Raw genomic sequence first — 26967 nt, 5'->3', positions numbered from 1 at the left:
GAATTTCCCCCAGAGAAATCCTTCATGCGCCACAGAAGGTACAGTTACCCAGAGCTTTCATTGTTCTGCTCTCCTGAATGCCTCAATACCCACCCCACCCTGTATTTCAGGAAGGAGGCCACTACTCCACAGTGTTCACCCCCAATTGCCACCACATCAGCTTAGAGAGGACAGACTTTGTGACCACTGGAACTCATACTCCATCATCAATAAATTCTCCTAAGGCTTTGGCCTTTGACTTTCCCGATTTCCTTTTTCTCTCTTGATTTAATGGAACCTCTTGCTTATCCACTATGCATTGTCAAATATCCTGCAGCCCTTTCGGTGGTGGCTACCTTTCCCCCAACAGGCTTTGTACCACTACGCCTGGAGGTAGGGTCAGTACCCTCTACTCTCCTCACTGAAGCACCCCCGTGCCCCCCTCATGTCGCTATTCACCACTGCTGTTGCCACATCACAGACTAAGCCACCAGTACCTCTTATCTGGACTATGCAGCAGCCTCCTGCTTTCAAACTTGCTCTTTCACCGTCCATTCTTCACATACCTCCAGAGTAATCATCCTAAATTGCAAACCAGACAGCACCATCTTCATGCTGAAGACTCCCTAGCAGCTTTTCATTGCTGTTAGAATAACACCATACCCCCTACCACATTAGAAAGGCCCAGTGTTATTATACCCTATCTGCCTTTCTAAAATCCTTCCCCTCCCCTTACTCTTTTGCTCACTGTTCACCAGCTAGTGGCCTTCTTTCTATCCTTCTCAGCTTCCCACTTCATCCCATCAAGATCTTCTTGGAATGCCCCTCAGCTAGATCTCCAAATAGCTGTTTCCTTCTCAAATGTCACTCTTCAGAGGAAATAATAAAGATCAGAACAGAAATAAATGAAATAGAGACTAGAAAGACAGTAGAAAAGACCAATGAAACTAAGAGCTGGTTCTTTGAAAAGATAAACAAAATTGACAAACCGTTAACTAGACTCATTAAGAAAAAAAGAGAGAAGGCCCTGACCAATAAAATCAGAAATGAAAGAGGAGAAATAAGGATACCACAGAAATACAAAGGATTATAAGAGAATACTATGAACAGCTATCCACCAACAAGCTAGACAACCGAGGAGAAATGGACAGCTCTTAGAATCATACAACCTTCCAAGACTGAATCAGGAAGAAACAGAAAATGTGAATAGACTGATCACTAGGTACAGTACTTGAAACGGTAACCAAAAAGCTCCCAAAAAACAAAAGGCCAGGACCAGATGGCTTCACAGGTGAACTCCACCAAACATTCAAAGATGTAATACCTATTCTTCTCAAACTCTTCCAAAAAATGAAGAGAAGGGAATACTTCCTAACTCATTTTACGTGGCCAACATCACCCTGATACCAAAATCAAATGTCACCCTTCAGAGAGACCCTCCTTGATGACCTAACTTAAAATTGCCCCTTTCCCCAGTCAATTTCTATTATATTACTAACTTTTATTTTCTTCATAACACTTATCAATTCCTCAAACCATCTTATTTATATGGTATATATATAACATACAACACATATAACATATATACAACATATATATATATAAACATATATATGTATTTGTATTTATTTGCATGGTTATTTTCTCACCAAATTAGTCTATGGCTCCTTAAAAGCAGAGATTCAATTATTTTTCTATCATCTGCTCAGCATCTAAACCAGCACCTGAGACAGGGTAAGCTCTCTATAAATACTTGTTGTCTGACTGGCTGACAAATGTAATTAAATAAAATGTAAAGTTGGTAATTTAACACCTAATCCTGAGGTAGTTATAATTTACATGACTATTTTATATTCAGATGATGCTTGAATTTTCTAATTTCGTTGCCTCATTGATAGAAATATTGCAGCCTTGAAAAAGCACAGAATCACATTCTCTCAGGTAGTTAAGGCTCAGGAAGAAAATCACACATTTAAAGTGAAATTTACCCTGCATACACACATATTTATCCCAAACAGGTGCAAGCCCTCACGTGTACAGACACATTTAACATCCCCGAAAGCCTACTTTCCCCATTGAGCCACAGTAACTGTTTAAGAGAGATACCAGCTCCTTAAACAAACAGACCGTATAATCACTGATTCGCTCAACATTTATCATTCTCATGGCTGTGTGCTTCTCTAACCCAATATTCTTCTCCACATTCTTTTTCTCCTATATTTGAAACAAACACCCAATTACATTTACAGAAATATATAGTTAACAATTTTAATAGGTTGAAAATCCACCCAGTCCTTGTGTTACTGGAGCTACGGCTTGCTAAATCCATATGGATCAATGAAGATCCACAGAGGAGGATCAATGAGACAAAGGGGAAACAGGTTACCTGAGGCCTCTTTCTGCACAGGATACATTTCATCAGGCTCATAAGCATGGGTAAACCCTTGTAAAGCTCTGCCCAATACATCATTTTTGCCTCGTGGGCTCTGGGGCCTTAGCCTCTAGCCCCAGTGACTGATCACTGAGCAATTCCAAAAACGATCCACACTGTTGAAATGGCCCTAAGGGCTAACAGTTGACAGCATCTCTTAGCCTATATATGTGCTAGCTGACCTATGGTACCACTTACTTTCTGGAAGACATAAACGCACACACATACACCCCTATACGCACACACAGGTGATGTTCTACACAGATCCTTTAGGCCTTCCTCTGCCATCTCGTCAATGATAAAACACCTCCACTTCCCTCAGACCAGACCAGAATGAAGACAAATGCCACTAATTTCACTAAAGCTGTAACTGGGCAGGAATAAGCCAATAACTGGGCTACCTCTATCACCAAGAGTTCCAATACTCTTAAGACAGAACACACTACCTTTTTCTTGAGCTTGCCCAGCATCAGCTAATCACCTCATAGGAGTAACAATCCATTCAAGATTCTGAAACCAAGGCCTGGGAATACATTGTATAATCTCCCCTCTCCTTTGCATTCCCTCTGACAGCCTCGTTGGCAGGTTGCATTTTCCAAAAATGGCCGCGACAACGTCTTCCATCCCACCTGCTCTTCTTACAATGTGATGTTGACACCTCTCCCATCATGAACTGAGGTCTGTGTTCTCTCTCCTTGAACGTGGACAGGACTCTGTGACTGATTCCAGAAACAGAACATGGGGAACGTGATGCTGCATGAAGGGACAGCAATGCAGCTGGGAGCCCGGCCACCAGGCTGTGAAGGAACCCAAGCAGTCTGGGGGTGGGGCCATTAAGAGGCCTGTGTAGAAATGAACCAAGGCCCTCAGACCTCAGCCCAGCTGAGCTCCCAGCCAACAGCCAGCAACAACTTGCCAGGCACACGAGTGAACCATCTCGGGAGTGGAAACCCCAGCCCCAGGAGAACCACTCCAACTGATGGTGATTCCAAAGCGATGGGCCTCCCTCCCTAAGCCCCATTCAAGCTGCAGACTCTTGAGCTAAATCGACTATTGTTTTGAGCCACTGCATTTAGGGCTGATTTGTTACACAGTGACAGTTACCCAAAACAGCTGCTGTCCCTTCCACCTCAGCCACATCCTCCCTATCACACAGCCGAGGTGGTGCCTTCTTTGTCCTCATCTCTGGATCTGGCACGGGGATGTTTTGACTCATTCACCTTACTCTGAATCAAAATCTTCTTTGTCCCTTCAGTGCACAAAACTTAGCTCTGCCTGCCTACTCTTTGCCACACCCGCCCTGCGTTGCTTTGGATGCAAGGCTACCTCCACTCCCTTCTCAGAAAACTACCCTATCTAGTCACCTGTCCAAGGCGGTTGTCAGGTTTATATAAGAACTTGAAACGCAAGCCATCCGGAGAGACTAGAAGAGAGGGGACTCCATAATTTGAGAGGCTCTATAAGAGTTATAAGTGTGGGGCAAACTGTGACTCGGAGCCCGTCATCCAGTAATGCATCTGGGGTTGGAGCATCATACAAAGTCAAAAGGTGAGAACCTAAGCAGAGTTACAATAAGGGATCAAGGGCCAAATAAAGTGAGGAAACGCCTGCAGAGGCTGGGGTGTCGAAGCAATATTCTACTGGTGATCAGTCCATGAACAGCGACCTCCGTCACAGCTGCTATTCCTGGCAACAATTATTAAGGTCACTCCTCACAACTTGTTATCTCCAGTAACCTTATCAACAAAAGGAATGAGGGTAAATGGAAATTTGTTCTCAGAAACCCATCTGTGTCCTAGTGCTCACACCTTCTCTATAGATGCTCCCAGGCCATTATTTGCTGTGTATGTGTATGTGTGTGCGTGACAAAGCAGGTCCTGTAGTTAGGGCCACCATTTGATAAAGCCATGTATAAGACAATACGCACTGATCTATCATCTCCAAATCATGGGCCACAACGTCAGATCTGGGTTCCACCCATGACCATCAGTGTGACCTTAACCAAGGTACTATATATTTCTAAGCATCTGTATTTTAATTATATAAAATGAGGATGATGATAATAATGCTCATTCTCAAAGCATTTTAAATTAAATAAAATAACATAGTTAAATTATCAAGCACCCTTGGTATGTGATATAAATTTTGAACTCTCTCCTTCCTCCCACATGTAAAATGTGGTGAGCCTACCCAGGACGGCCAAACAAAACCGTTTGCCCTCAAGCATTATTCAGAGCTTAACCCGGGCAAGTCCTGACTCCTAGGGCTGATCCAATTAGTCACTTATAGGCTGTAGATTTAGAGGTCTTGACACCATGCTAACAACTCTCCTCAGCAATTCCCTCCTTTCCTATTTTCCCTGATGGCTACAATCTCATTTCATCACCAGACAAAACCATAATCTCCTTCTTAGCCGTGTCTAAAGCAACTGGTTTGCCCCAGAGCCTCTCAGAATATATCCCTAAAAAGCAATCCCACCTCAGAGTCAGGGCCTGATTCAGCCTGATGATGGCAACATTCTTAATGAAGGTCAGGCAACAATGCCTTCAGAGAGTCTGTCCCAGTGGAAGCACGGCAGGAAACAGATTGGGTTCATCATCTATGTGGCTCCTGATTTTCCAAGCTTTAAAGCATAGCAGAACTGAAAATAGCCAATTTTTCTTCATATTTTCACAGCGGCATCCTCTTTAAACCAGCTCCTTTCCATAAATGTCTCATCTCTAGGGACAAATATAGTAGGTAAACCAGGGGATCCTCAGGGACAACCTCGATCTTCTCTGCCTTCTGAATCCTGCAGCTGTATTCTGCCTACAGGTGTTGGGATGAGGCCACCCCGCAGCAGTTCTCCCTTTTCAGATGAGGTATAAACATATCTGAAGAAAACCTCACAGAAAACTCCAGATAGAAATGTGCTTTGTCCCTGGCAGTGTGCAGGACTCAAGCCTGCATCTTAATAAAGAGTCTCTTTAACGCCTGCCTCACATAGCAGTGGAATACAAAGGTCAGCCCAGAGGGAGCTGTGCTTCAGAGAAACCCTCCACAAAGGGAGAACCTGTCTTTCTGGAGAAACAGCAACAGCTTGCGCTCGGCAAAGCAGTGCTGGGACCCTCCAGTAGGGAGGCCGCACAGGGTCACGCAGACAGCTGCCCTTGATGTAAGGCCCACCTGGATTGAAATCCCAGCTCCTTCAGTGACTAGCTATGTGACCTCTGAAACTCAACATTGACATCACTAGAGTGGAGAGAACATGAGCTGGACTCAAGATCTAGAGAAGGAATTGAGATGCCAAACCCCTAGAGAGGCATAATGCTTATAAAGCTCCCCTCAGAAACAGAGCCAGAGCTTCAAGAAAAGAACCAGGAAAAACAAGGACCCATGGGTCAGTAGGGTCTACAATAGGAAGGTGGTTGGTCTAGAAGTCTGGTGGCAATTTCATTATCTTCCCAGTGAAGGTTTCATTGGGGAAAGAGAGAAGGACATGGGAACTGTATAAATTAACAGGATTTGCATTTCTGGAGCAAAACTGAAGAAAACAAAATTGTGAACTCTTAGCCAAGGTGATAATCCCCAAGCCTGTATCCAGAGACCAGCTGGTCTCAGAGAGAAGATTTTAAGCTGAAGAAGAAGAGAAATAGATAAAGTGAGCAGAGAATCTTGTCATGTACACACACACCATGACACAGGTCAGATCTTTTCTCACGTAACACAGTTGTGGTACCCTCACCACACCTGTTGCTGAACGCAGAGCATAGACATGATAGCTCCACTCCGTCTTTGAGGGTATTTTTCCAAAACCCATGAACCTGAAATTCTAACACAAAGCTTCTTAAAATCCCAGTGTTTACAGGTCTTTATCCCGTTTCTCTATATCAATGTCTAGGAAAACAGGTAATGAAGGATAAACTTTGCGATAACCATTTGCCATCTAGTGGCCAGACACCTCGCAGGTCCCCATCTCCATTTTGGAGGAGGAAGATCATCCTTGTAGCCTTAGTTCTGAACCAGTGTCAGGTATTCCTCTGCTAATCTTTGAATTGCTTTGGTTTATAGGTATTTGGGATTCTTGTTTTCAGTCATTCCACAGGGGAAAAATTCAGCCTAAAAATCCAAGGGCAGGGTGGGTAGGTAAGTATTTTCAATGGTTATTGGTCTAGGACCAAGAGGGAAATGCCTAAATAAGTTCATGGAACAAATTCCTATAGACGAGAGCAGTTATGACTTTTATTTTTTATTTTTATTTTTTTTGGCTGCGTTGGGTATTCATTGCTGCACGTGGGCTTTCTCTAGTTGCGACGAGCAGAGGCTACTCTTCGTTGTGGTGCGTGGGCTTCTCATTGTGGTGGCTTCTCTTGTTGCGGAGCATGGACTCTAGGTGCACGGGCTTCGGTAGTTGTGGCACATGGGCTCAGTAGTTGTGGCTCACAGGCTCTAGAGCACAAACTCAGTAGTTGTGGCGCACAGGCTTAGTTTCTCCGTGGCATGTAGGATCCTCCCGGACCAGGGCTCGAACCCGTGTCCCCTGCACTGGCAGGTGGATTCTTAACCACTGCACCACCAGGGAAGCCCCGAGAAGTAATGACTTTTAAATGATTACAGCAGTCATAGTTTACTCAAAGAAATAGTTGACTCAGATAATAATATTTATTGCTTTTGACATCTGTCGAACAAAACACAAAGTGTATTAAGAGAAATGAAAATAGTATGGGAAATACGCCTGCATGCTATCACCACGTCTGCACAGGAAGGAACTCAAGCTGGGAACAATCAGATATAAGAGTCTGTCGTACTCAAAAGCTACTGAATTGGAGAGAGAAGTGGCCGAGGTAAAGGAAGTGATCACAACTGTCTCAGACTTTCTTCTGACCACTAAGAAGGAATGGTCAGTGAAGTGGAAATTGTAGAAACTTAAAAGAAATTTATCATATCATCTCATGGTAGCAAAAAAGAATCAGCAGGGTAAAGTTCAAGGTATGTACTAGATTTTAGAAGGCAGATTTTGGAAATTTAAGAGAAAGCGTAGGCAGGATTATAAGTCAGGATACTTTGGGAAGGAAGATAATTCTCAAAATTGCGATTCCATTTTGCATTTGTAAATGACCCTGGTGAAAAAGAAGAGGTGGAGAACTCAAGCCAGTAGTTGTGCTGGGGGCCACCACTGTGCAAGACAGAACAGAGGAGCGGCTAAGAGTCTGGCCCTGGGGTTTGGCCACTGGCACTTGAACCTCGGCCCCACCACTTTACAGCAAGGATCTTGGACCTGTGAACTAACCTCTCTACATTACAGTTGTCTCATCCATAAAAATGGAGATGTAACAGCATTTTTTTCCATGTGATTACTGTGATGGTTGAATAAGATAATAAAGTGCCTGGCACCTAGTACAGCACAATAGATGGAAGCTATTGTTATCTTTACGTGCCGGGCTCCATTCTAGGCAAAGAAAAAAGGATGAGGCTTGGTCCCTGCCCCCAAGCAACTGCTATTTGAAATAACTAAAATGCAATGGGTAATGATTAGTACAATACAGCTATAGCTGCCTCAAACCCTCCCAGGAATTAGATATGGAGTAAGTTAATCATTTTCTCAGTCAACTAATCAAACTGTTAGCTCTAGAAAGCATTGGGTCTGCCCACCGAGCAGTAACTAATTCAGACTGTAAAAGAACATACTCAAAAGAAGGGAAGGAGGAAAATGATCAAAGTTGATGAACAGAAACATGAAAAACAGACCAGTGTGAGCTGCAGTTTGCAGAATGCTAAGACTCTCAATAAGGCTTTCTCAGTTACTCTGAGAGCCTGGAAAAGTCCACAGAAGGGGTAAACTTGGGACCAGTTGTGGAATATGGATGAATAAAGGAAAGTTAATCCCCTTATGTTCCATTTGTTTCTCTCTGCTCCAAGAGCATCGTATTTGGACTTGGAGGAATAGGATTAAACCACCATGAGAGAATTAAAGCCTCAAATCCATTAGGAGATTGTAAAGGCACCTACGTTCTCTTAGTGTTTTCAAGTCTCTTGACTGACACGTTAAGAGTTCAAGGTACAAAGAGAATTTTCGACTGGAATCAACAAGCTTCTGTCAGCGATCTTTGAGAAACGAATGTAAAATGGCAAGTTTTCGATAGACTGGAAATCATCAAATGCCATTCTCATTTTCAAGAAGCAGAATTCTGCAAACCACAGACGGGGGCTTGGCAAAGACGGTTTGCTGTTGTAAAAAGCACTAAGAAAAGGAAACCACAAAGAAGAAAAGTATTCTTAAGAATAAGAGATAGGGGCTTCCCTGGTGGCACAGTGGTTGAGAATCCACCTGCCAATGCAGGGGACACGGGTTCGAGCCCTGGTCCGGGAAGATCCCACATGCTGTGGAGCAACTAAGCCTGTGTGCCACAGCTACTGAGCCTGCGCTCTAGAGCCCGCGAGCCACAACTACTGAGCCTGCGTGCTGCAACTACTGAAGCCAGCGCGCCTAGAGCCCGTGCTCTGCAACAAGAGAAGCCACTGCAATGAGAAGCCCGCACACCACAACAAAGAGTAGCCCCCCGATCGCCACAACTAGAGAAAGCCCACGTGCAGCAACGAAGACCCAACGCAGCCAAAAATAAAATAAAAAATAATAAATAAATTTATAAAAAAATAAAAAAGAATAAGAGATAAATCAGTGAGCAGAGCAAGAAGACTAGAAACTGTGGCTCAAAATTATTTGAGCACCATGTCACGTACAAGCACTATTCTAGGTACTTTTATATACATGATCTTATTTAATTTCCCAAGAGCCATAGGTATCATTATGTCTACTTTTTATAGATGATGGCACTGGTATACAGAGAGAAGGATTAAAGAACAAGGAATCTGTGACCCATTTCAGAGCTAAAACCACATATTCAGGATTCTGCCCTTGGAGGATGAGCACCAGGAATTCTGGAGAAATACAAACAGCCCAGACACTATGGAGGAGTGAGGTGACCACACTGGAGAGAAACTGTACTTATGTCCAGGATTGTGTGGTACTCAGTGAAGTCCTCTGGGGGACACTGCAACAGGCCTCTTTTGTGATGTCTTTCCAGCCTGTAAACCACTTCCTTTTCTGAGAACAAACCACCCCCTCACAGAGATGCAGTACTACATGACACAGATGACTGGACCCAATCTGAGCCAGTGAATTTTCCCTCACAGGAGTTTGGATTTGGGAGATATTAGTCAATCTCTGCTGTATATTTGAATGGGGAAATGGTGAGAAACTAAGCTGGAGGTGACCATATTTGCCCTTAATCATATGCACAAAAGCGAAGGGAAGGCGTGGAGGACAAAGGGGCACAGAGGTGAGACCAGGCAGCCCTGAAAAACAGAGAATAACCCTGGCTCCAGATGTTCTGTCAGGTCCTGACTCTAGTCTTCTGTGGGTCTATCTATATTTCTTGTTCCTGATTGCTCCTGTGATATTCTTACAGATCCTTACAGGGCTTAAATTAGCCTGACTGAGTTTGGTGAAATAATAAGCAAAATGCCTGGTGTAGATGACCACGTACTGCTATGACTGGTATGCTCTCCTCTTGAAACATGAGTCTGATACATCACAGAGAGTTTTATGCTATGTACCCAGCACATGGATCATGAATTTTACCTAGATCATCTGGGAGCAAATAAAATCAAAAAGAAAATTAATTGTACATCTAGAGATTTTAAAGACCTGAGGAAATACGGAAGCATGTGAAGACAATGGTTATATTTTAATTTTCTTCTTCTTCCTAAGGATTATAATTTTGTAAGAGAAAGGACTATGCTGTCTCTGAAAGGAGAAGCTAACACAAGACTCAAGTCTCCCGACTTAGCACAAGAGAATGGCTGAGTCACAGCAAAGGACAGACGGAATTTTATAAGGATAGGGAAGAATGTTGACTTAAAAACAGGATCAAAGATGATGATGGGCAGAATTGTCAAAGAAGATGAAAACTTCATCTGAAAATTATGCCCCTGGAAACTAAGAAGGCACCAGACTTGACAAAGAAAGGATTCTCAGATAAAAATAATAGGTAAGGAAGTTAAGATGAAAATACATGGTCATTTCGGAAAGATACGACTGTGAGGGAATCCACATAAGTCCCTTTCTCCTCATTTCCTCTTAAAATATCCATGACGTTTTCTATCAAAGGGGGAAAAGTCCACATTAACATCCAAAATGTTTGACAAGAATGTTGAGCATATTTCCTGTTCAGGAATGAATGTATACTCTTTCTTACAAAATTTGGAGAGAAATAAGAGTTAGCACCAGCAGCCAACCCAAGCCCAGGACCCCAACTTATAAGGGATATTGTGTCAAGAGAAGGGACTGACTGCAGCCTGAGCTCTTGGAGCCAACTCAGGGCTTAGAGTCTACCTATAGCTGAAGAGCCAGGACACGATTGAGAAATCTCACCATGTGAGCTCACACTTCAGGCCATGATCCAGTGATAGCCTATTCCCTCTCATCTGCGAGCTTTAAGGTGAAAATGTACCAACTGGCCTGAGCCCCAGCCCTACTCCTGTTACTGGAGTAGTACTCTGCCAACATGATTACAAAATGAGGGGTGCTTTTCTGATCCTCACTCCAAACTGAAAAGAACTCCTCGTTATTAATCATAGTCCATATTTGGGAACACTTGATATGCTGAAAAGATAGAAATAACAAACTTTTTCAACTGAGACTACAAACTTCAGCAGCACCGAGAAATCATCATCATTCGACCCTGATTTGACCTGAGGATTAAGAATGTTCCTTTAATAATTACCCAGCCCCAAATCCAGGATGTGGATGATTCAGTCTTTTCCATTAGAGAAGCAACAAAAGCAAAATTTCAAAACAGCCTCTCAGGAAACCTGATCTCTGGGAACATTTGAGCAAACAGGAAAAAAGCTTAAAATCATAATGAGATATTTCCATGGCATCTTCAAAAAAAGAACAGAATAAACTTGAATCTCACTATGGAACAATTTAAATCAGTATTGGAAGCAGTTAATGATAGAATTGATGTTGCTGAAAAATCAATTATTAAAACAGAAAACATATTTGAGATACAGAATGTCAAAGAAATTAACACAGTGGAAAAGAATATAAATAAATGTTTCTTATATCCACATTCTACCTGGCTTTTCTGGATGCTGGGAATACAAAAATAAAGAAGCCATTTGCACCTTCCCTCAAGGTGATCACCGCCCAGTTTGGGAAGTAGAGAAATAAATAGATAATAATCTGGATGTTATTAACTGATACCAACTCACTACCCCAGAATTGAAAAAATATAACTTTTCTTATATCTTATATCCAGAGATGCTATACAGAAAGAAAGATTACAATAAGACACCAAGAATATTCTAATGCACTTTAAAAAGAAGAAATTTTATATATTTTATTCTCAGGACACACACTAATACATGCAAAAATATGGAAACTAAGCCTTAGTCTAAACGACAAGATGGAAATTAAGAATTCTTCAACAGTCTATTTTGGGGAAAAGGGTAAATTTTATAAAACTGTATATCATAATCTATGAGATATAAACACAACTGTATACAGAGAGAAACATACTTTCAATGTTTTCACCATTTCTAATACTATGGTCCCATCAGGAGATGGATTGGTAAATGAACTACTGAAAAATGGAAAACCATTGGAAATACTACAATACAAATAAAAAAGACAATTGAAAATCTATTCAAGAGAAAAAGAAAATTTATTTTTAAAATTATAAAAGGCTTCTCTTTTCATATCCTAATTGCATAAATAAGCCTTTTCGTGGTTGAAGGAATTTTATTAATATTATATATTATTAAAAGAAGAAAGAAAGCGAAGAAAATAAAAGGTCTTAGAACAAAAAAGACATGTTGAAAGTACACAAAATATGGAATTGCTGTAATAAAAAGTTCAATATAGGAGTTATGGTTCTGGGTAAAATAAACTAAGTACAGTCCACCCTGGCTCTTCTACTGAATGCAGCTATAAAACCTGACAAAATGCACGAAGCAGTCATTCGAGGAACCTGAAAAGTAAACAGTAGCAGGCAGATTCGGAAAGAAAACCAGAATTTGAAGTGCTACCAAACTGATGGTAAATGTACCATTTTTCCCCTCTGGCATTCCATCAGCCCAAAAAACCACCTGAGATCCAGAATTGGGTGGCAGGGTATAGAAAGTGCTCCAGGGGAAGTCCTTTAGTACCAGCTCAACAAGCAATAAAGGGGATTTCCAATGCTCAGAGAGAGTGTGGAAGTCCTCTGGAATTGATTTTCTGTTTCTTTTCTTCTTCCCTTTACTTGTGCCCCAGCCCACAGCAATCTCCTTGTGGCAGCAACAGTAGTCCAGAGGAACCAAAACTCAAGAGGGGAACCCTGCTTCGCAATCCATGGAGCTCTGGTGGGTCTGGAGGGTGGGTCAAACGCCCACTGATTTTTTTTTTTCCTCCCTCTGTCCTCCTGCTGCCTGTCTCTGAATGTGGAAGCAGTTGAAGAACATATGACAGAGATTGGCAACTGAAACCCCAGCGTTCTGGTCTAAGGATTAAAAAGGGGAGACACTCAGAACTAGAACTTAATACGCAGGAAATCGCAAGAGACACGACACCCGTGCAGTTTTTCAATGAATTCCCGGACTTAACCCAAAGTTGTGCCTGTGTGAATCTGATTTAATCAATGTAGTAAAAAATTTGAGAATAGAACTAACAGATCCCCAGCTCTCCAGCTGACCACTGGGTGGCACACATATAAGATAGCTACAAATAACATGGTAAAAGCTCTGCAAACTGAATTAACTTTGGAACCACAGGCCACAGAAGGTGGGCAGGAATGTACAGGTCGATTACCTGTGAAAAGTCTCTGCTTCACTGCATGTGCCACTTTCAAAATAATGGTGTCCCATCTGTGCAGAGTGTTTCTTTTGAACTGGTGCTTCAGCTGCGCCTTCAGCAGGCCATTCCACAATTCTAGCAGGCTGGCAGCTTCTGGGTGGAGAGGCATGTAATACAATTGGTGAATCCCATGGCCGTAGGTTCACTCCCATACCTCCTTCTCTATAAAGTTGGTTCCCTGGTCAGATGTTATGGTATATGGGATTCCATGGATAATGGTTCTGGCTGAGGTCCATGGGTTGGAAATGTGAACCCATAGCCAGAATAGGTATCCATTCCTGGAAGAATAAAATTCTGACTCTTCCAGAATAGAAGGGACTAATCTTACCACCAAGTGTACAATTGATCTCCTCAGGGAATAGCGCTATCCCAGCTGCAGAGCATAGGTCTCTATTACCGGCAGACTGCACATTCAAAAGAGGCAGTAGCTAGAATGGCCATGTTGAATGTGACTCCATGATGTTAGCACCTTGTATAACCTCCATCTCTCTGCCACTGTGGCCACTTCATTTGTGTCCATTGCACCAGCATGCGGTGGCCACAAACAGTGCTGAGCTAAAGGGGAGCTGTGATGAGGTCAATCAATGCCAATTCAGACTCTTTCCCCAAATCCCCCAAATGCTTGAGTATTTCCCTTTCCCTACTTGAGAGAATGGCCATAGACCCTTTGGGAAGGATACAGGACTGATTACAATTCCTATCTGTTGTAGTGTTGCACTGTCTTCCCCTGGTGGTCTGGCCATGTCTTCAATGGAGGTTCCAGGTCTGGAAATTGATGCAGGTCCAGAAACTAAGAAAAGATTGGAGCTTTTTTTTTTTTTTTAATTTTCTTTTTGTTTTAATTTATTTATTTTATTTATTTACTTTTGGCTGTGTTGGGTCTTTGTTGCTGCACGCAGGCTTTCTCTAGTTGCAGTGAGCTCGGGCTCTAGAGCGCAGGCTTAGTAGTTGTGGTGCACAGGCTTTGTTGCTCTGCGGCATGTGGGATCTTCCCAGACCAGGGCTCGAACCCGTGTCCCCTGCATTGGCAGGCGGATTCTTAACCACTGAGCCACCAGCTTTTTATTGCAGTGATCACCCTCAGCCTCCTGCTTCTCCATTCTTGTCTTCTTCTGACTATAGAGGTTAAGCAGCACCCTCCTTGGCTGCCCAACTATTTTGGCCTTAGAGATACCATGTTCTATTAACCATATCCACATCTTTTTGCAAGCCAAGTCCTCTTAGCTGCCCCTCCAACCCCGCCTACCATTATGTGAATTGCAGCTCCCCACAATCCCACCCACACGAGCCCACTTCTGATAGTTAAGCAGCACCACCTGGCCTCTACGGCTTTGTGGGGAGGGGAAGGCTATCATCCCCATGGCTATTAGTGAGCAGAAATCTGTGACAGCCTCTCCAACTATTAGCCCCAGCCTGCAGAGGAGAGCCATATCTGAACTTCTTAGTAAGTGCATTCCTGGTGACCTTAATGATTATGTGTCCCCATGGCCTTCTGATAGAACATAATCCTCTGGTGGTCTTTTAACCTCAGATAATATATCCATTCCAGCATGCCCACTTCCTGATCCTTTTAATCCCTTCCTGTACCATCTGCCACAGAAATTCAGGCATTTCAACATCACTCAAAGTGGGCTTTTCCCACACTTTTAAAAATCACCTTAACAGCAAGTTTGCACCAACCCCTAGGTTCCTTCCAGGATACTGAACCCTATCCCTTGTCCAACCTTATGCTCTGGCCCCTTTAAGTACATTCAGAACCCAGCCTCAGAGATACTCCCCCAGCCCCTGGCTAGGTCATTCCCTTAGTTACAGATAATTTCCTTCTTTTTGGGTCTCAGAACACCCCCTGCTGGATTATGGTGCAATTTAATGCTGATTATAAGCCTGACAGCCAGAGAGAAAGTGGGTCATCTCCAGAGGGGGTAACTATTGCCTTGTGGGAGAAAAAGCTCTGTATTCCCATCCCACTTTGGGGTAGTGGGTAGTAGCTCTTAACAGAGAGTTTGGGGGCACTTCTACAAGCTCAGAAGATTTATAGAAGTCTTGGGAAGCAAACTTCTTAGGGAAATCCATCCAGATTGCCCCAGTCCCAGGTGTCAGAGTCCTACGTTTCCTCAGTCGGGGACCTGACTTCAGCATAAAAGACCTACCATAGTTGAGCAGTCAACCATCTTTGAAATATAGCCACTCTAATAGATCTTGGGTTGATGTTCAGCTTTTTCTTTGTTCACTGAATGAGATAAGGGCTTTTTTGTTAGCTACCAAAGAGACTGTCTGGCTCTAATATTCAATATTCAATTGCCAGTTAATTGCTCTCAGCCTTCGATGATCTATCCATGGGGTATCAATGAAACTTAATAACCACCACTCAATTCTGTTACCCTAATATTTATCATTTCCCCCATGTATTCCAAACACCTGGATCATCACACTGATCAATGCATTCTCCTACACTGCAGCATTCTCCCAAGATTCCACATTAAAGTTTTGACAATGGGGCCACCACTTTGTGCCAGAGTCTGCCCATGGTCCAGTGACCACCTGGGATGGGGTGTATTGCCAGCTGGGCAGTGATCCAGTCACAAAACTCTACCTTACTGGTGGTTCTCTAGGAAGCACAGGACCAGTTAGAGCTCTCTAGGAAGAGCACATGGAGATGGAGATAGAAGCTCAAAAGATATATTGGGGGAGAAACACTTATAGAAAAACACAAAGAGAAGAAGCAGAATTGGGCTGCAAGGAGCAGGTAAGTTGGTTCAGCTACCAGAAATGGAGGAATATGAAGCCAAAAAAATCCATTATATACCCTGAGCTCAGCACAAAGATACCCTATTTCATTTCTGTCACTAACGTATGCTCCAGGTTTCTCAATAATTGGCAGGACCTCCCTACCGGTTTACTTGGGTCAAGAGCCCCTGAATTCTGTTAACCTTTTAGTCCTTCAAATGGACATCCGGGCACAGAAGCATTCTAGCCCCAAGCTCCTCCCTCCTAATATTGGCAGTGGATGGAGACATAGCTGCTCTCATGCACCAGTATGATGACGGCAAGGAGAGCCGGTTTCACATTTAAATTGTAGGGTGTGTCTACACTTGACGTTGGTGTCCCATATTCTTTCGCCCATGGAAGAGGCTGACTGCAGTGCCTTAGGGATTCCATTTGCGGGTCATGGGTGGACTTGCAAAGTAGGAGGCGTGTCTCTGTGTGGTGTAGCAGGAACTGCACAGGCTTTAGTGTTGTCTGTCTGGGATTTTATTTCTGGCTGCCCCTTGTGCTAAGCTACATAACTTTGGGCAAGAATACATGTCCTCTCTCATTCTTAGGAAGGATAAAAACAATGACGCCTACTCAAGGACCCCGAGGATTACATGTGATAGCATGTATCAGGTTTCTACCAAGGGACCTGGTATCAGCAGATGTCAACTACCTGTGAATTTTCCTCCCCTGCTGCACTTCCTCCTCTTCGCTGTCCTCATACGTCTGGGTGAAATCAGCCTATTGATATATTCCTGTTATCTTGACTACAGAAAGAAAAATGCTAAGAATCAGGATGTGCTGGGCACACTTGATGCTCTGCACCAGGCAGGTTTGTTTACAGGCATCCACAACTCAGCTTGAGGTGGGCAAAACTGTTCAGGCCCCTTCCCTTCTGGCCTGGTACACAAATCTCCCCTAGATGCATTACACTGACAAACAGCATGCTCAAGGTGGCAGAGCCACGAGATCGATACCATCAATGGGCAAGAATGATAGGATTTCATTAACCCCTGATGTTGCAAGGCAGAGGACTCCTGAAATGCTGTGCATCTATCACCATTAAGGACAGAGGAGTCATGGAGTGACTGACCATCTGCCCTACCCTGATTATGCAAAACAGATCATGGACAAAGCAAGAGGATATGTTCCACATTTGCTGACAAAATTGAGGAATTCAGGAGGCACAGGAAGAAAAATGAGAAACATTCAGCAGTGAGAAGAGAGAGTCTTCAACTTCTTTGTCCTTTTTCCCAGCTCTGCTGTCTCTCCCAGACCAGCTACCAACCTCCTTCTCTCTTTCCAGTCACAGCTCTGTTGACCTCTTAGCAGGGGTCAACAAACTATGGCCCATGGGCCAAATTCAGCCTGTCATCTGACTTTGTAAACAAAGCTTTATTGGAACACAGCCACGCCCATTTGTTTCATCATTCTCCATGCCTGCTTTTGTGCTGCAGTGGCAGAGTTGAACAGTTGCAACAGAGACCTTATGGCCTGCAAAGCCCCAAATATTTACTACCTGGCCCTTTACAGGAAAATGTTTGCCGACCCGTGCCCTTCAGAATAAGACTACACAAGCTTAACCTAATCTGTGATCCATGGGACACTAGAATCCTGGGAGTTGAATTTGTGTAACATTTTTAAGTCTCAAAATTTAATGAGTTTAGAGTTCTCTGGATTAGGCAGAGCAGTTTCTGGAAGAATTCTCAGAAACTATATTATCCTATATATATGAATCTCCAAAGGAATGGATGTTTTAATCTAGGAGTTTTAGCCTCACTTTCAAAAGAAAATCAGCCTGGGTTAGAGGCCTTACATGCTATTACTTTATTAGGAAACGCAAATCCAGGGAGCATGACAGAGGGACAAGGGGGAAAAAGCAGAGAAAGCAAAGAGGAAGTATGAGGCTGGCTGCCACCAGATGGGGGTGATGCTGGCTCCTTTGCACTCTAGTCTCAGGAAAGGGGAAATTTTACCCATCAACCTGCGCAGGCGCAGAGTACGACCCATGGTGGGAGCAGGCAGTGGAAGGCACAGGTGCACGCTGGAGACCAGGCACCACTGGGTTGCACCCACCTGCAGTCAGAGTCCATGCAGAGCTACTGGCCAGAGATGCAGCTAGAACAAGAAAGGGATGAGGCAGAAAAAGATCTGAAGTGACGCACACACGTTCTGATGCCAGCGAACACCCAATGCTGGGTTTTCCAAAGCTATGTGACCATGGAGTCATCTTTCTCATGAGTATCCAACTGACATGTCAGAGAGGACTTACCTTCCTCACAATGGTGTAGACTTGCCAGGCTAGCCCTCTCTCTGCACTTCCCCATCTCCCGGTACTACCTGCAGCCTGATGCCTGTCCTTCTTATTCCTATACCACCACTGACCCCTCCTGAACACCTTCCAAGCCAGTGACCTCTTCTCAACATCAACCTCCCCCTCCTACCTCGAGAGGCAGCTGAGCATTGTGAAAAGGGCACACACGAACCTTGGGATCAGAGAGACCAAAGTTTGAAAACTGGCTCTCTACTCACCAGCTGGGGGAGCTCGATCAGGTTACTCAACTCCTATGAGCTTCTGTTTCCAGACCTTGACTATGGGACTGACAGCAGAGGGTGTGCCATGAGGAATGGCAACGTAACTCATGAAAAGGGCCCTGCCCACAATAGTTACATCAGACATTCTACTTATTCTTTTTATTATTATTACTACTGCATCATTTGATATTGTTGGCCTTGTATGTCCATGAACCCTCCTCTTCCCTGTTCCCCTGTTGGTCCCCTTAGCTCTCTCTCACCTCTTTTTTCCATCTTTCCAAGTCACCTTCTGCTATGGACTGAATTGTGTTCCTCACTCCCAGTATTCATATGTTGAAGCCCTAACTCCCCAAATGACTATAATAGAGATAGGGCCTTTATGCAGGTAATTAAAGTTAAATGAGGTGATATGGTGGGACTCTGATCCAGTAGGATTAGTGTTCTTATAAGAAGAGACACCAGAGCACTCTCTCTCTCCATGTGTACACACCAAGGAAAGGCCACATGAGGACACAGCAAGAAGGTGGCCATCTATTAGCCCGGAAGAAGGTTCTCACCAGAAACCAACCCTGTCAGACACTGATCTTGGGCTTCCAGCCTCCAGTACTGTAAGAAAGAAATGTCTGTTGTTTCAGGCACCCAATATGCGGTACTCCCACGGGAGTTATTTCCTCTTTCCAAGAGGAAAGTTTAAGCCTCTTGCCTGGGATCAGAGTCAGTAAGTGATAAAGCAAAGTTTGGAGACCAAGCAATCAAACTCTAGAGCATGGCTTCAATCAGGTCACTGGACTTTGCTCAGCCAACCTTCTCTCCTCTACCTGGGTAACCCCATGCCCATCCATGTCCTATCTAGGCTCCTGACACACAGGAAAATAGCAATACATGTTCACACTCTTTTACTACCTGTTCCCCCTCTTCTTCTCCCCTTTTCCATCACTGCCCACTTTACCAACACCATTTCCACAGCCTAGAACTATCATATTTTCCCTTGAGAACTGATGCATGTGTCACAGTGTGTATGAAGCTTTTCCTCATTTCTCCAGGTGAAGTTCATCACTCCTTCCCCATGCTCCCTCCAAGCTTATTTTATTTTTACTGCTATCAAAGGACATATTTCTTGGTATGAAAGTGAGCTCTGTTTGTCTACCCTGCTGGATCACTAGCTCTGGGACAGCAGGGACTTGACTGGTTCATCTCTGTGTGCCCCATGCATAACAGAGCACCTGCCCGAGTAGGAGGTCAATAAGTGGCTCTAACTGATGCTGAATCAGCCACAAACTTACCAAGGCTTTGGCTGTTTGGACCAGTGGGGTGAAAAGGAGCTGGGAGCTGGCAAGGACCTGTGATTATGACCAGGAAACGAAAGGGTTACATACTGGAAACTTCCACAAGAGGGGAAACTTTTTTTAAAGGGGGGAAATTATATCACAACTAACATCACGGACTCAAAAAAATCAAGCATGCCAGTGGCAGAAGGGCGCCAACTTCCTGACCCAGCCTCCTTCCTAAAGTAAAGAGGATTTTGCCAATGAGGAGGCTGAAACCAGAGGTTTCACATCATCAGGTAGCTCAGTGGAGGGGGGGAAGGTAGGATAAGGCCACTTTCTGCTTAAGTAACACTCGTATCGTCCCCAAAATGTCCACATCACAGAGACACATATGTGAATTTCTCAAAAGTATAAGAATATGTACACATCAGAGCACATGAACATGGGATAAGTTTTCTATCTACAAATTTAGGGCTGGAAGAAACATTCATTCCTCTATAACTTATAAATCAAATTAAATCTGTGTGCCACCAGGGTGGTAGAAAGTTTCCCCTCTAGACCTATAGGTAGATATGGCAGACTGAACATTTGCATCCAAAGCACCCTCTCTGACAAGCCCATGAAAACTACAATAAAGAGATTTTGTTTAAAACAAATGAAATCAAAAGGACCAGGAGAAGAGAAGACAATATCTGCCTAATTTTGAAGGCTGGAAAGCAGATGGATGAGTGGTAACCAACTTGGAAGCTCTAAGCCAACAGTGAGGAAAGCCGGAAAGGGATCCAAATAAGAATGCAAAGTCCTCAAAAGACTTAGGACTGGGCAGCACCAGGTAGCACCTCCAGAAGTGAGGTAGAATGGTGGATGGCTAAGAAAAGGAGGATCATTTGTAAGCTATGTAACTGTCAGACCCCGAGCTGACAGTGCAATATTGTCAAGATGACACATTAAGGAACCCAACTGCCTGGCTCTAAGTCCCAGCTGGCCCCTTACTGGCTGAGAAGTCTGGGGCATAATACTTTACCACTCCATGCTATAATTCCTGCATCTGAAAAAACGGGATATTAACACTTTTTCCCTCTTTCTAAGCTATGGTTTGTAAAGTATATATACCATACCTGGCACATAGTAAATTCTAATGAATGAATGAATAAATAAATAAAAATAAATAAATAAATCCTCACTGCCATTATACACCACTGGGCTATTACCTCTTCTCCACCTCAGCTAGGCTGAAGACTTTTTCTCTGGAAAGAATAAAAGAAACAATATGTGAATAGCAGAATACCATGCACAGTTAGGGGTTAGAGTAGCACATAGAAAACAGAAGTATTAGAGAATATTGCACACTAAACAGCGACCATCCTCTTTCTCCTTGGCTCCCAGAGCACTGGCAGCCAGGCCATACCTTCCCAGCAGGAGTTCAGATTAGCCTTTTCTGGAGAACCTGACCTAGGCCAAGAGGAAAAAGCTAACAACACTGACACCTGAGGTTCCCCAGTAAATGTCTGCAGGCCGATCATCCTACAGTGAAGCTCACAGTCCAGAACCCACACTCAAGTATTCAGAATTTGTGTTCATTTCTTAAACCCCTTGACTCCTAAACCCGAACAAAAGCCAAGGACCATCAGACATGGGAGGAAAGCATCTAATATGGAATACAGAGAACTAACTACCAACAAACAGGAAAGAGCAACCAGCAGAAAAAGAGAAGACATTGCATCCAACAAAGAAAAAGTAATAGGATATGATAAGGGAAAAAGAAAAGCAGAAAACAAAAAGGAACTTTTGGAAATTGAAAATACATAGCAGAAACAAAGAAACTCAATAAAATGATTGGAAGATAAGTTTTGAAATGACATGGAAAATGAGCAAAAAGAAAAGAGATGGAAAGTATTTTTAAAGATACAATCACTCTATCAAAAGATCCAACATCCAAATAATATGATTTCCAGGAAAACAAATGGGAGAAAATGATCAGCAAAATAATTCAAGTAAATTTCCAAGAACTAAAGGACATGAGTTTCAGATTGAAAAGGCTCACCAAATGCCCAGGAGAATTGATAAAAATAGACACACAGATTCAGCATAATAAAACTTTAGAAAAGTGAGGACAAAGAGAAGATTATATAAGTTTTCATAAAGAAATATCAGGTCACATACAAGGGATCAAAAGTCAGATGGATTTGGAATTCTTAACAACAGCACTAGGAGCTAAAAACAATAGAATGATGCCTTCAGATCCTGAAAGAACTTTTTCCAATTCATACTAGAATTCATACCAAGAAAAACTATCAGCCAAATAAAAGAGTAGGGGAAAAAAGGTATTTTAAGATATATAAAGTCTCAAACACTTCCCGTCTTTTGTAAGCTACTGGATGATATGCTCCACCACCAAAACAAGAAAGTCAACTAACCTTATAATTCACAGGACATCAGCAGAGTACTAAGAAGAGTTTCACCTCAGTAGTAGGGGAAATTAGCCTTAGACTAAACGCTGATCAATCTGGTACTGCCTAACATAGATTAAAAGCAAGAACGAACATTATCAAACTGTTTCCAATTAATTTAACTGCTTATCAGAACAAATTGTAAGTACATGTACCCAGCACTCAACAGATAAAATTTACAATGCCTGGCTTCTAATCAAAAATTAGCAAGCATGTTAAAAAGCAGAAAAATATGACCCAAATGAGGAGAAAAATCTATCAAAACATACCAGAAATGATGGAGTCGTTAGAATTTAAAATCTTTAATTAAAGACATTAAAACAAGTATTATAATTGTGTTCCATATGTTTAATAAGCTAGAAGACTGATTATGTTACGTAAAAACAGAGACATATAAAGAGCCAAATCAAATTCCTACAGATGAACACTAAAATGACTGAGTTGAAAAATCCCTTAAATGAGTTTAACACTAGCAGGGGTGGGAGTTAGTAATTTGAAGACATATCAATAGAAAATGTTCAAACTAAAACCCAAAGGGAAAATGTACTGGGGAAAAAAAAAAAAACAACAGCATCAGTGAGTTGTGTAACAATTTCATACAGGCTATCACTCAGGTAATTGGAGTCCTCAAAGGAGAGAACAAAGATGGGTAGATAAAATATATTTGAAGAAATAATGGCCAAAATTTTTATAAATTGATTAAAAATTATAAATCTACAGATTCCCAAAGCTCAATTAACTCCAAGCACAAGAAACATAAAGAAAACTATGTCATTGCACGTGACTACTGAAAACCAATGATAAGCACAAAATCTCAAAGCACCCAGAGAAATAAAGACACAGTACATAAAGAGAAACAAAAGATAAAGTGGTAGTGGATTTCTAAGTAGGAAGACAGTGGAACAGCATCTTTATAGTACAGAAAGAAAAACAAACAAACAAAAAAGTCAAACTAAAATTCTATAACACTGAAACTATCCCTCAAAAATGAAGGCAAATTTTTTTTAATGTTAGCCATACAAAAGCTGAAATAATCCATTATCAATAATAATCCAATATCAGACCTGCAATAAAGGTACAAAAAAACCTACAATAAATGTTAAACATTTTTTTTAGCTAGAAGAAAACTGATTCCAGATAAAATCTGGATCTATACAAAGGAAGAGCACTACAAATGTTAACCATGTAGGGAAATTTTTTTTAATTCTTATTATTTAAATATGTCTAAAATATTGCTAATGTTAAAAGTAAAAAAATAGTAACAATGTATAAGGTGGTTTATAACATATGTAAAACTAAATGTTTGACAAAAAAAGCACAGAAGCTGACAAGGGAAAAATAGAAGTATAGTGCTGTAAGGTTCTTATATTACACATGCTATAATATTCTACTTGAAGGTAGAATATTATAGGTTATAGATGTATATTATAAATACTAAGGTAATCACTAAAATAACACAACAAAGAGAAAAAGCTAATAAGATAACAAAGGAGATAAAAATGAAATTTAAAAACATTCAATTTAAAAGAAGGCAGAAAAAGAAGAAGGGGGAACAAAGAATATATGAGAAAAATTAAAAACAAATAGCAAATTGGTGAATTTATTTATTTTTTCAAATTTTATTTATTTATTTTATTTTGGTAAAAAACATATGAGATTACCCTCAACAGATTTTTAAGTGTATAGTACAATATTCAATTATTATTTTTATTTTGCTATTTGTACAATGATTGAGTTACTAATCATACTTCACAGCTCAAGGCTCATTACCATCACTGGTCTGTGTAAGGATCATCTCTTGTTTATTTACATATATATATTCCCAAATATCTTCCCTGTTATGCCCATTTTCCTGGCTTGCCTGCTTTCCAGTGCACTTTTTACAAAAGTTTAATGAAGTACTGGGAATATTTTGAAGGTGTGATATTGTGATGCATAATAAGAAATATATATTTGGTCTTCCTCCCTATTCGTAGCACAGAGCTCCTAAAACCCTTGGAATTTCCAAAGTGATGAGAATCATAAAGGTGTCTTGATATTCAAAACGAAACTCTTGTCAACGACACCAGACTTTGTGTTAATGAGGTGACTTTTGGAAAGTCCTTGAGGATGGGGGCAGGTTGCCAGGGGAACCAACCTAGTGAGATGGGGTTGGAAGTTCCAGTCCCACCCTGACCTCCCAGGAGGGGAGAGGGGCTAGAGGTTGAATCCATTATCAATAGCCAATGATTTAATCAATCATGGCTATATAATGAAGCCTCCATAAAAACTCAGAAGGATGGGGTTTGGAGAGATTCCAGGTCAGTGAACACCTGGGGATTTGGAGAGAGTGGTGTGCCCAGAGAGGGCATGAAAGCTCTGCACCCTTTCCCCATATCTTGCCCTATTCATCTCTTCCACCTGGCTGTTCCCAAGTTATATGCTTTTATGATAAACTGGTGATGTCGTAGGTAAAATGTTTTTCTGTATTCTGTGAGCCACTCTAGCAAATTAATGGAACCCAAGGAGGAGGGTATAGAAACCTCTGATCTATAGTTGGTGGCTCAGAAGCATAGGTGACAACCTAGACTTGGGGAGGAAATAAAGGTTCTTGCCTTTGTTTTATGGCTAAACTACTATTTTGTCTTGCTTCACTGTTTTCCTTTGTTTCTGCATTTTCCAATTTCTCTGATTAAATTTGTTCTTTGGAACTTGGGGGAGGCCTACACTACAGACGTAGAACACGACAGTTTGGAATTTAATGAGCTCTCCTCTATGACTGAATGGATGGGTTATTTTTGCAAATGTTTCCTGTGTGCTCAAAAGGAAAGTGGGTCCTCTGCTTGCTGGTTACAGTTCCAAAATTTTGAGGTTATTAATTGTATTATTAAGCTCTTCAATATCACTGCTTAGTGGGCTTCCCTGATGGCACAGTGGTTAAAAATCCACCTGCCAATGCAGGGGACACGGGTTCGAGCCCTGGTCCAGGAATATCCCACATGCCGTGGAGCAACTAAGCCCATGCACCACAACTACTGAGCTTGCGCTCCAGAGCCCACAAGCCACAACTATGGAGCCCGCGTGCCACAAATTGGTGAATTTAAACCTAATCATATTGCGAATCAAACTAAATGTAAATGGCCTAAATACTATCAGTAAAAGTTAGAGATTGTCAAATTGTATTTTAAAGAGCAAGATCAAATATATGTTGCCTATAAGTAATCCACTTAAAATATGAAGGTCCCCAAAAGGCTAAATGTGAAAGAATAAAAAAAAAAAAATACCATGCTAACACTATTGAAAAGAATTTCAGAGCAAAGGATAATTACCAGGGGTAGAGAGAGACATGTTATAATTATAAGAGGTCATCAAGGAGACATAATTCTCCTAAAGGTTTATCCATCTAATAACAGAATTTCATAATAAATGCAGCAAAAACTTATATAACTGCAAAGAAAAATTAACAAATTCACAGTTTTAGTCAGATATTTCAACACATCTCTTTCAACAATTGGTAGAACAAGTAGACAGAAAATCAGTAAAGATATAGTAAACTGAACAACACTAGCAACCAATTTGATCGAACTGACAATTATAAAACAGTCCATCCAACAACAGAAGATTACACATTCTTCTCAAGTAAGTGCAGCATATTTACTGAGACCATATTGCAGGCAATAAAACAAGCTTCAATAAATTTTAAGGAATTTAAGTCATACAAAGTATGTTCTCTAAATATAATGGCATTAAATTAGCAATCAATAATAGATACTTGTAAAATCACTAAATATTCAGAAAACAAACAACACACTTCTAAATAAACTATGGGCCAAAGAAGAAATCAAAAGGCAAATTAGAATGTATTCTGAGCTAAATGAAACAAAATACAACAAACCGAGAGTTGTGGAATGCAGCTAAAGCTACCAAATGAGGCAGCCATTCCATTCCTAGGTATGTATCTAAGAGAACTAAAAAACAGCCTGGGTCCATATAAAAACATTTGCATATCATATAACTCCATTTATATAAAGTTCTAGAAAATTCAAACTAGGCTGCCTTGATAGACAGCGGATCAGGGTTGGTGTCTGGAAAGAGCAGAAGGAAGGATTACAAAGTAGCAAAAGGAAACTTTTGAGAGTGATGATATGTTCATTATCATCATTGTAGCAATAGTTTCATGGGTATATTTGAGTACACGGTTACTTATGTATTTGTTTGTCGTCCAATTAGCATACCATCTCATGTTGTTAAGGTCCAGGAAGCATCTCTTTATGTTCTTTATTGTCAAATGAACCATTCCTAGCTAATTTCCTATCTCCTGCCACACAAAAGAGAGCAACATTTTATTGTTTACAAGGCCATGGTTATGGCTCTTTGGAACTGGATTGTATTGAAATAACATAGATATTTTTGCCCCTAAAGTTACCTATTACATTTATTTAATCCTGGTTACATCCTTGCTCCTGCCATTACATCATGGTTCATGCCATCCGTGAATACTGATGACTTTCTTATAAGTCATTACTGTGTTTCTTTGATGATGACCACAGATGCAAGTCTTAACCAGAGTACACAGGAAAATGTGAGTGACAATTCATTTTCTGTTCATGTTAAATTTACTGGTTGGTATTTTATAGTGTAAAAGTGTAAAAAAGAACACCACTTTTCCCAGCTATGTCTTCTTTGAATTCTTTA

At 41.6% G+C, this 26967-nt stretch overlaps 2 protein-coding genes across 2 annotated transcripts in view; both read right to left on the bottom strand.

Annotated features, from left to right (window-relative positions):
* LOC309635476 (uncharacterized protein) overlaps nucleotides 1–26967 on the bottom strand; it is a 489295-nt gene that overhangs the window by 433353 nt on the left and 28975 nt on the right. The window lies entirely within an intron of this gene.
* RGR (retinal G protein coupled receptor) overlaps nucleotides 6080–26967 on the bottom strand; it is a 389204-nt gene continuing 368316 nt past the window's right edge. Inside the window, exon 8 of the mRNA XM_082406813.1 lies at nucleotides 6080–8839. The gene's annotated coding sequence lies outside the window, so the exon portion shown is untranslated. The remainder of the gene's footprint in view (nucleotides 8840–26967) is intronic.

Source organism: Balaenoptera borealis (genome assembly GCF_965194805.1).
Source record: "Balaenoptera borealis genome assembly, chromosome: 10".
In the NCBI taxonomy this organism is placed as follows: Eukaryota; Metazoa; Chordata; class Mammalia; order Artiodactyla; family Balaenopteridae; genus Balaenoptera; species Balaenoptera borealis.
Note: the sequence above shows the minus strand (reverse complement) of the source record. Positions and strands in the feature narration are given on the sequence as shown.